The sequence below is a fragment of the Rosa rugosa genome, chromosome 1, assembly GCF_958449725.1.
Source record: "Rosa rugosa chromosome 1, drRosRugo1.1, whole genome shotgun sequence".
In the NCBI taxonomy this organism is placed as follows: domain Eukaryota; kingdom Viridiplantae; phylum Streptophyta; class Magnoliopsida; order Rosales; family Rosaceae; genus Rosa; species Rosa rugosa.
Window position 1 is genome coordinate 60,293,750 of NC_084820.1, and position 11,147 is coordinate 60,304,896.

At 42.1% G+C, this 11,147-nt stretch overlaps 1 long non-coding RNA gene across 1 annotated transcript; it reads left to right on the plus strand.

Annotated features, from left to right (window-relative positions):
* The first annotated feature begins 8,889 nt into the window (after window positions 1-8,889).
* Window positions 8,890-10,926, plus strand: LOC133708664 (uncharacterized). The gene is made up of 5 exons (XR_009845953.1): window positions 8,890-9,316; window positions 9,477-9,556; window positions 10,025-10,084; window positions 10,469-10,524; window positions 10,870-10,926. It is a non-coding gene; the product is annotated as an uncharacterized LOC133708664 (long non-coding RNA).
* Window positions 10,927-11,147: the final 221 nt, after the last annotated feature.

Sequence of the window (11,147 nt, forward strand, 5' to 3'; positions counted from 1 at the left end):
TCTAGGTAGGCTTGAGCGATCTCAGCATTAGTCTTCCACTCTTTTGTGAAATTGAAAGCACGCGGATTCACCCCTTTGTAGACTTCTTGCACAGTATGAGGCAAGAGAGGCTGTTGGCCAGTGACAATTTCAAAAGCACTCTTGTTGGTGGATGAGCTCTTCTTCGAGTTGAAACAAAATTGTGCAATATCGAGCAATTGCGCCTAATTCTGTTGGTTGGCATGAACGAAATGGCGCAAGTACTCCTCCAACATCCCGTTGAACCTTTCTGTTTACCCATCAGTCTGTGGGTGATAACTTGAAGATATGTTGAGCTCAGACCCGAGCAACTTGAATAGCTCGATCCAGAATGTTCCCGTGAACCTAGTGTCTCGATCGCTGACTATGTTCTGAGGCATACCCCAATACTTTACAACATGCTTGAAGAAGAGGCTTGCTGTGTCTTCTGCCGAACAATACTTTGGGGTTGGCACAAAGGTAGCATACTTCGAAAACCTGTCAACCACAACCAGAATGCCTGATAAGTCTCCCACCTTCGGGAGGTTAGTAATAAAGTCAAGGGAGACACTCTCCCACGGGCGAGTCGGAATAGACAGTGGTTCCAACAGCCCTGGAGTCTTCTGGCGCTCAATCTTGTCTTGCTGGCATGTTAGGCAAGTCTTGGTGTATTCCGTGACATCGTCTCGCATCTGGGGCCAGTAGTAACCCTGCTTGAGGAGCGCATGGGTCCTCTGCCATCCAGGGTGACCTGCCCACAGGGTGTCGTGACACTCCCTCATGAGCATTCTTCGCAGTCCGTCAGCTCGCGGAACAAACACTCGTCCTCCTTTGGCCATCAATATGCCATCCTCCATCCAAAACCGACGGCTCTTCCCTTCCTTCACCATTTTCATGAGGGATTGCGCCACAGAATCCTTCTCTAGACTCTCCTTGATACGTTGCTTGATGTCTGTGGCAATGATGCTGCTCGACAAAGTGGCCAACACCTTGAGGGCGGCAAGGTCAGCCTTGCGACTTAGAGCATCAACAACTTGGTTTGTGTGCCCAGCCTTGTGTTCGAAATGGAAGTCGAACTCAGCGAGAAACTCTTGCCATCGAGCTTGCTTTGGAGTTAACTTCGGCTGGGTCAGAAAGTGGCTGACGGCTGAGTTGTCTGTCTTCACAATGAACTTTGACCCCAGCAAATAGTGTCGCCACGTCCTTAAACAGTGAATTACAGCTAGCAACTCCTTCTCCTGAGCCGCGTACCTCCTTTCAGCTTCCGAGAGTTTATGACTTTCGAACGCAACAGGATGCCCCTGTTGCAGCAGGACTCCCCCTAAGGCGAAGTCAGAAGCATCTGTCTGAACTTCAAATGGCTGGTTCAGGTCAGGTAAGGCAAGGACCGGATCTTCCATCACGGCCTTCTTCAAATCTTGAAAGGCCTTCTCACAATTACTACTCCAGTCCCATGTCACTCCCTTCTTCAAGAGTTCAGTTACGGGGGTCGTCTTCTTTGAGTAGTTCTCAATGAAACGTCGGTAGTAATTAGCCAGCCCAAGAAAAGAACGTAGCTCTTTCACATTCTTGGGGTTTCTCCACTCCTTTATGGCTTCTACTTTCTCCATATCCATCCTGATTTGACCCCTTTCAATAATGTGACCTAGAAACTTGATGGTCACTTGCGCGAAGGAGCACTTTTCGCGCTTGACATACAACTGATTGTCCCGCAACCGTTAGAACACCAACTTTAGGTGCTCTACGTGTTCTTCTAGGGTAGAGCTGTACACCACTATGTCATCCAGATAAACTACCACGAACTTATCTACGTACTCATGGAAGACTTGGTTCATCAAAGTGCAAAATGTGGCTGGCGCATTGGTCAACCCGAACGGCATCACCAGGAACTCAAAGGCCCCATAACGGGTGACGCACGTTGTCTTGGGTTCATCTCCTTCTGCAATGCGAACTTGATAGTAACCCGAGCGGAGGTCTAGCTTTGTGAAATACTTGGCACCACTGAGTTGGTCAAACAGATCTGCAATCAGAGGGATCGGGTACTTGTTGCGCACCGTGACTTTGTTGAGAGCCCGATAGTCCACACACAGTCTCCAACTCCCATCGTGCTTCCTTTGAAACAGCACCGGTGCACCAAAGGGGGCTTTAGATGGCCTAATGAATCCCGCCTTGAGCAGGTCTTCGAGCTGCTTTCGAAGTTCCGCCAGTTCTGGGGGCGCCATTCTGTAAGGTGCCTTTGCGGGTGGTTTGGCCCCCGGAAGCAGTTCGATCTCATGGTCCACACTCCTCCTTGGAGGTAATTCTTTGGGAAGTTCAGGAGGCATCACATCTACATAGCTCTCCAATACCCCTTCAATCTCCTTCAGAATCACTTCTCCTTTAGTCTCATCCCTTATCAGGGGAACTGCTACATAGGTAGGCTCATGACGCTTCACGCCTTTCTTGAACTAGAGGGCGGACAAGAGACGGGGTTCACTTGGTTGCTCGATTCTTGCCAGAACTACACACGGCCTTTCTCCCATAATAAGTTAGTGTTGGACACTAGGAATGGGAATAGCTTTGTTCGCCAACAAGAACTCCATCCCCAATATGACATCAAAGTCGTCCATCTGGACAACTACGAGGTCGGTCTTCCCTTGCCAGTGACCCAACTTGAGTGATACCCCTCGAGATAGTCCAGTTGTAGGTGAGGCCTTAGAGTTCACAGCTTTCATGCGGCCAACGTCCTTCTCCAACTTCAGCCCCAACCTCCGTGCTTTAGGTTCTGACACAAAGTTGTGAGTGGCCCCTGTGTCAACCATCACGCTCTTGGCTACCTTTCCATTAATACTACCATCTATGAACATCAAGCCTTTAGCCTGGGACTTCTTAGGTGATTGTGGTGGCTTCTCCACCGCACCCAAGAATCTCAGAGCTCCCATGTGACTAGGTTCCTCATCTGGCTCTTGCTGATCCTCCATTTCTTTCGAGTGAATATGAGCCTGTAGGGCAGAGAGGGCAGTCTTATGAGGGCACTCATTCACTCTATGCGGTCCTCTGCATAGGAAGCATGCTAGTGGCTTTGGAGCATAGCCTGAGGTGTTAAAGGGTCGAGGGGTGAAGACCCCTGTCGAGGCAACAGGCTTGGACGTTGCCGTGTCCCTCGCATTCACTGCTCTCCTGTCCCCTCCTCCAGAGTTGGAAAACTTGGACTCCGCTCCCCCACTTCTACTCGGTCCAGGCCTTACATTTCTGTTGACATTCACATTCGAAAACGGCTGAGTCTTCTTAGTAGAGTTCTCTTCGAATATGTAGTCCGTCAACCTTTCTGCAGCAGCCTGTGCGGAGGCCAAATCTTGGACCCTTTGCCGCTGAAGTTCTGTCCTCGCCCATGGCTTTAAGCCTTCCAAGAAATAAAACAGCCGATCCTTCTCTGACATGTCCGGGATGTCAAGCATGAGCACCGAGAACTTGTTTACAAAGTCTCGGATGTTGTTGGTGTGCTTGAGCTCCCTTAGTTACCTTCTTGCAATGTACTCTACATTCTCGGGGAAGAATTGAGCTTTGAGCTCCTTCTTAAGATCCTCCCAGGTGTCAATGGTGCATACCCCTCTTTGTATGTCATTATACTTGGTCCTCCACCATAGTTTAGCATCTCCTGACAAATACATTGTTGCCATGTTCACATTCACCTCTTCCGAGTCTGGCTTCACTGCTCGGAAGTATTGCTCCATATCAAATAAGTAATTCTCAAGCTCCTTGGCATCTCGCGCCCCTCCAAAAGCTTGAGGTTCCGGTATCTTTACCTTCCTGTAGTCCGTCACAGGTTGGTTTCCCATCGCACAGATGGTCAGGTTGAGCTTGGTATTCACCTCCACCAGCTCGTTTCTGAAAGCATCAATGGTGGCTCGGACATCTTCTGCCATATTGTCCACGGTCACCTGGAGTATGTCAAGGGCATCACTCATCGCCCCCATTTGCTCGTTCGGAACAGGAGCTTCTTCCTCATTTCTCTCCCTTTCGCTACCCCGAGCTTTACAATTTTCAAGGGCCACAACTCGGTCCTTCAGGCTCTCCACCTCTATCATCCGCGCCGCCAACTCATCTAGGTCGACGCGGTCCAACACATTAGTGATATCAATCAACCTATCAGGCACTCCCGCAAGTTCTCCGAGTTGTTGGTCATACCAATCGAATCTTTGTTGGTTTGTCATCTTCCCCGTCATCGTAGTGAGCTTCTTGAGCCGAGTTGGCTCTGATACCAACTGTCACGGGCCGAACTTTGCAATGCGCAAAGCGGACCGTGCGGCACTTGCTAGCAAGCAAGTCAGCCAAGTGAGTACCTTGCAAGGAACAATGAAAGCCACACGATATTAAAATAGTGCTAGTGACAAGCAAGAACACAATTATATGAATGTTGGGGCAACCACGAAGAACAATGAATAATCGAAAGGAAAGATCAGAGAGCAATCTCAGGGGGCACAGATGATTGAATAATTCCTCTTTTATTGATGGTAAGACGGTAAGGGAGACAAAAGTACATGTGCTTACCTATACTAGTTCCGTAGTCCAAACTATGCCGACTAGGAACCCCTCCCTATAGAGCATATCGGCCTTACATGAACCTGGCAGGAGCAAAACATGAAAAAGGCCGAGGAGACTAATTGCTAAATAAAATAAATTACATAATTTGTAAATTACCAAAACATCCCTAGCACGCAAGCAAACCAACCAAAGGCTTAACTAATGACCCTGGACAAGGTTGCTTGCGGCATTACAAGTGCGGCCCCTAACACGCTGCTCTGAGTTAACTCGCTCTCTGTTTTTATGTATGCAAGGATGGCTGTCACGATGCACGCCAAGTTAAATGGGAAGAATCTCAACCAGATCGACCTCATCAAAATCTGGTTTCAGTGTTTCAATAAAGTATGGGTCTACGCCTATCATCTCTAATCCAAGATCTCAAATTTCATCACTGAGTAGAGGCTACAACCATGGCAGTGGCTAAACCCAAGCCGATCATCATTGAACCCATTCATCCCCAGAAAGATGAAATAAAATGAATAAGATCAGGATATCAGCCATCCATCCCCAGACAGACTCGATGTTGGACCAGAACCAAATTAAAAAAATAATAATAATTATAATAATGATTCCTACCTATCATTGTTGTTAGTGGTCCCAGTATGTCAGAGAGAAGCCACACACAAGTAAATCGAGACTATTGAGGGGAAAGCCACCCCTCTACAGAGCATTGACTCTATTATATGTGGCTGTAGCGTGGCTATGGCTGTTAGACATGTATTGTGTGTCCTTTGATGTCTTTTTGTCACGCATGTTGTGTGTGGCTTTTGCCCATAATTGTAGTAGTGCATGCTTATGAAAATTTTAGCATGTCAATCTCCCCAATTTATGCAGCTGAACCAGATAGTAGAGTTTAGAAATGGGATCAAATAAATAGATTTGACATAATACTAAATATGCTTCTACGTGGAGGAGGTTAATACGTACATATCAACGCTCCTGAAGACTACCTTCTTTGTTAAAAACATAGTGTGAGAAGGATAAGCACATCATCTTACCATATAATTAGATGCAATTATATGCACCTGCAGTCTGTCTTGTAATAGCTATAAACTTGCAAGATTAAAGGTGAAACCCAAAAAAGGAGAGAGAAGTTTGGGCAGGAATAAGCAAAGTGATTTTGACTCTAGGGGAATGAGTATCTAAGATCAAAACATAAATGAAGATTACCAGGCCGCATACCAAAAAATCATGCAGTTGCACCAAAAATTAGGGGCAAAACTTGAAATTTGAGTAGCATTTACGTTAAAAGCATGATAATAGCCCAACATAAAGAGGCAAAGGCATACAGCATACAAAAGTTTCACCAATGCGAGTCATCTTTACAGCAAAAGTTAGATTTAATCTAAAGAGTAATGATCAGTTTCAGTTTTCACCTCAGAAGTAATGACTCATACAGACAGTGTTGAGATAGAACTTGAATCATAAAAGTGGCACGCCTGACTATCTTTAACAACCATTGGATTAGAAGATACTGAGTGACCAGTGGCAAAACCTAACGTGACATATGACTTCAGCATCTCATACAGAAGGAGCAAAACATAAACACGGCATACGATTTCAGCATATCAAACAAAAGGAGTGCAGTGAAGGGGAGTTGCTGTGTTGGTCTCACACACTTGCGCCAGTACTGCCGGTTACTGGTGAAACTAAAGTTTCTATATAAGGGGCAGTTTCATACATGTAATCAGGATAGCCCATGATAGTCCTATATTCCTTTTCCCTCGGGTTATATAATGCCAAGGCGCCTATAGGTTCCAGCTGCATCAAAATCTCGCCATTATCAGAAATGCATGCCATGTATGTATACGGTTCACCATCATACATAAACTCTAAAGGGATGTTTTCATCTTCATCCATAACCTCTGGAGAGATGTTCATGACTTCAGTCCAAGTGCGGTACGGTAGCCGTGACAGGATTTCGGCAATGACACAATCTAAATCAACAGACTCGGAGCTAGGTGCGGTACCGGAGAGAACTACTTGTTTCTGCCGCCGACTGCAGAGAGCGTCCGACATGTTAAGTGTTGCTCTGAGGCAGCAGCTGAGAAGCGTAAAGCATTTCACTATTGAAAATGAGAATCAGAAAAGTAGTAAGAAGCTGAGGTGCTTTCGCTGTTCTCAACTTTACTCTATCACTCTATAGAGAGAAGGAAGAATAAAATTAGACACTAAAAGTAAATTAAACTAGAAGTTTTTTTGCTCAACTGGAGTCAAATTAATCAAAATTGATCGATTGTAAATTTGTAATATATTAAGTGGAATGTCACGTTGCCAACATCTAGATTCACACTATGCCAAAAAAGCTATCAGACAACAGAGTTCAGACGACAGAATGGTCATTTTCTGTCGTCTGAGTGTTTCAGACTAAACTCAGACGACACATAAATTAAATGTGTTGTCTGAATACAATGAGAAACCATGCTTGTTTCATTTTGAAGATATGGTCAGACTCAGACGACACTTAAATGTCGTCTGAAAAGATGAAAATTTTCTATATTGAACCCTAGCAGAAATTTCAGACTTCCCTCCAACAAGTTTTAGGCTTTTCCCTCTCAAATGCCCAAACCCTATAGCTGAATAGTCAATAGAGTGATATTCAAACAACACATTTAAGAAATTGTGTTGTCTGAATAAAGTAAGTTATATTTTTTTTCCTTTTCTTTTTGGCTTAGTTGCGAAAGACTTCGCGTTTTTTCCACGGCTCCTCTTTCTCTTTTCCCATCTCTGCTCGTTCGCTCTCCCATTCTCTTTCTCTCCTTTACCAACAAAATCCCCTTTCTCTTTGTCTCCATCTCTCCCATAAATTTCTTTCTCAAAACCCTGCAGCCTCCCCAGATTCTCTCCGAATCCCTACCCTTCATCCAGAAGTTCAGGGCCAAGACCAGTGTAGTCAAGTACCACGGTGACGCCATGAAAGAGAACACCGTCCAGGCCATGGACGGCCTTACCTCTACATCGCCTCCGCCTCTTCCTCTTCCTGCTTAACCCTCAGTTCAGATCTAGTCCCCGGAAGGTTTTTCTCTGAAAGACAATGTTTTTTTTAATTTGGGCTTTTAGGGTTCTTCTGGTTTTGGGGTTTTTCTGGAAGATCTCAATCAACGAAAGCCGTAAAGTTAAATTTTGTGGAAAATTTCTTCATCTGCAGATTACAAAGCTTATATTGAAGAATCTTGGATGGATTCCGATTCCTTCAATATTTCGTTGGATTTTCTCTATCACTGGAGAACCGATCTGGTATTGAGAGTTTGGTTTCACTTTAGTCCCTCCCTTCAGGTATATCTCTCACTTATTAGGTTCTCTATACAGTACACCAACGAATTCAATGTCACGGACTAGACCATTATCTTTAAGCAAGGATAAAGATATGCCTCGATTCAATGAGTTGCAGTATTGCCTACAACATTTACCAAACATGGTTTCGATCGATGTCACCAAATCTTGCCTCTATTCAATTAGCCAGGTACGTCCCTTTCTGGATGATCTTTCAATTCAATTCAATTATGTTTTTGTTCTGTATTTCAATAGGTAACAAGTTCTTTGACCCTATTTCTGATCACCTCAAATACGTCAGCCAAATGAAAAGGGTAATCACGATTAAATACGCTTGAAGGTGTGGAAGACGGCCGGGCAACTAGCTCGACCTCGGAGATTCATGAAGTTGAGCCTACGGTGAGATGTTTGATATGTTTAATGTTATATTACTTGCATGCCTTTTTGGCTTTTTCATTTGTACTTCTTACGTGTAGAGAATTTAAGATGTTCCATAAACTTAGGAATACAAAATAGTTTTTGCTTAGAATATGTAATGTCATTGGGGAATTTATTTGGTGGGTTTTTGTATAGATAAACAAATGGGAAGCATCTGGTTCCTCCATTGCATCTCAAGTCTGCAGTAAATAGTGAGCAAGTTGCAATTGCCATAGAGATATGGATCCTGGGAGCACTACTAGTAGATTGGAAGATGAAGAAGATCATAAGGGTAATCCTATGGCATAGTTGCTGCCATCTTTTACCGTTCTTTTCCCTAATACCAAATGCTTATTCAAGGTGCTTTAACTTGTATTGAGCTCTTCTCTGTTTATTCCTCTGCAGTTCATGGTTTCAAGTCACTCACTACATCAAGAATGGTTCCTAGATTTACACACTACTACAGAAAACACTTTCTGGGACACCTACTAATTTTTTTAAGGACGTCTTTTTTTACGGAATGACTATGATAACTGGGTATCAGGATATATACGTTTAATTGTATCTCTTATAGGGTCAATGTTCATTATATTTATACATCTGTAATTGTAAACATAGTTGGAACTTAGGAGAGAAAAGCATTTAGTAATATTGTCTGAAGTTTAGTGTAAAATTCTTGACTTTTTTTGTGTATTTTATTTTATTTTTAGCCATAAATTTGCAATCTTTGTTGCTGCTATATGCTTCTATTTTTCTTTTCGTCAGTTTTCCTTTTACCTATGATGAATTGCTTTTCTGCTGTTGTTTGTAAGTATCCTCTTTCTCCTTTGTTCTTTTGCTTCTGGTTTTATTCTCTAGTGTGCGATGTTAAGTTTTATTGGTATTGCCGCAATTGTTATCAAGCATGGTGATGATAACAATTGCAGAAGTAGTGCTGCTTGCATACTGTCATGCAGATTTAACTTTTCTCAATCATTTTCTTTTTATATATCTGTGTAGGATAGGATGCATATGAAGACCAATGCTGTGATAAGGGTTCTCTCATGCAATGTAATTCGGAATCAAGGTAGTTATATCTGTCTCTTACAGTATCTTTATTAATAAAGCGAGGAGGAGTTTACTATTTCTTCAATTAAAGTTTGTTAATTTTGGTCCAAATAGATGATATCAAGAACTAGACTCTTGCTTTCAGTTTATTCCTTACTCTATTTGCCAATAATCTGCAGGTTTCTAGTTGAATACAGCTGCTGGTACCATGTCTCCCTTTGAACATGGCGAGTTTTTTGTTCTTGATGATGGTGGAGAGGTATTTTACCCTTCCTCTTTGCAATACAGTGATTTGTCTGCACATTACTAATTGACCGTGGCTTTTGGAAGTAAGCCACCATTATGCTTTTGAGCTTAAACTCTATACTTCATAGCTTAAATTCTATAGTTCATTTTCTTTACACTGTATATGTGTAATGAATATTGATTATCAGTATTGATGCTTCCTTATCTAATACCTTACGAATTTATTTTCACTTTTAGCAATATGTGTATGCTCTCTTGATTAGATCGATTAGTCATGGGAGATTGATTTTTACTTTCTAATGTTCATTAGAAGTTAGAACTTAGAACTATGAAGAATTTAAGCAAATTGAGGGCAAACACTTCCCACAAATGAAAATAAAAATGGAAATTTTTTTAATCAGAGTTGCTGACCTTTATGAGGTCACAGACTCTTCTGAATGCACGTCTAATTTTCTTCAATTTTCCCACTGTTTCTCAGCAGCTAATCAGAGTTTAAAATATCCAGCAGCAGTGTGATGTGGCCATTTAAAAGCTTTATTAGGTATTACTCTTCATCAACTTCTATGTATTTAACCAAGTTTTGCATAAATTAGGAGTATGTTTCCTTGACCTGCATGTAGATGATTATCTCCTATGTTTAACATAAAAGTTTCTTAAGCTAACAATGCACTAATTATAGTGATCATGATTTTATTGCGTTTGAGAATTCTAAGAAAAGGTATTGCAGCACTTCTGTTGATCATGTAAGTACAGAATAATAAGCAAGCATATGTTGAATATATGAAGATTAGCAATTGATCATTTACTGATGTTAAGCTTAGTGCTTAGTGCTTGTCCATGTTAATAAATGGTTTGCATTTGCTGATGTTAGTGCTTGTATCCAACTTTGTTTGATTTCTCTGTTACTCACTCTTATTGTTGATAGGTGTTGGAAGTTGGAACTTCATAAGAAGAACCGAAACATGATTTTCAATTAATGAGGTATAAAATACAATATCCTAATACATTTATATGCTATTTACTTCTGAACAGATGATGAGGAAGATGGTACAATACCTGCGTTACATGATCTAGAAGCTAAAGAGTCTAACTGAGTACATACATATTAACACCTGAGTTTCAATATGTTATATCGGGCCACACTTTAACACCTGAGTTTCAATATGTTCTCTAAGCTTCTTTCCAAAGCTGTTTTCTTCCATAGGAACTACTTGGATACTTACAATTTCTCTACCTTCATGTGGAAGAATTTATCATCTCTGATTTATATTGAGTTTGGGGGGTTATGTGCTGGCTTTTATACTTCAGTTTTTTATGCTCTTGCAGATGATATGAAGACATTGGTGTGATGCCAGTGGTGTCCTCCAATTTGGCTGAAAGAAGGTAAGCTTTATTTCATTTTCTTAATATCTTTGTCAATCTGCATATTAAGCTGGATGAGGGTCAGGAATTGTGTGAATGTCACTCTCCTTCAACTTATTGAGGTCTATGACTTTGTTTATAGGCTAAAATGTTTTTTATACGACTCTTTGTTTATAACCTGTGAAACTCTCGGTACAACTGATCTCTGCATTCATCAATAGGGGTGGCAGTTATTGAGTTAT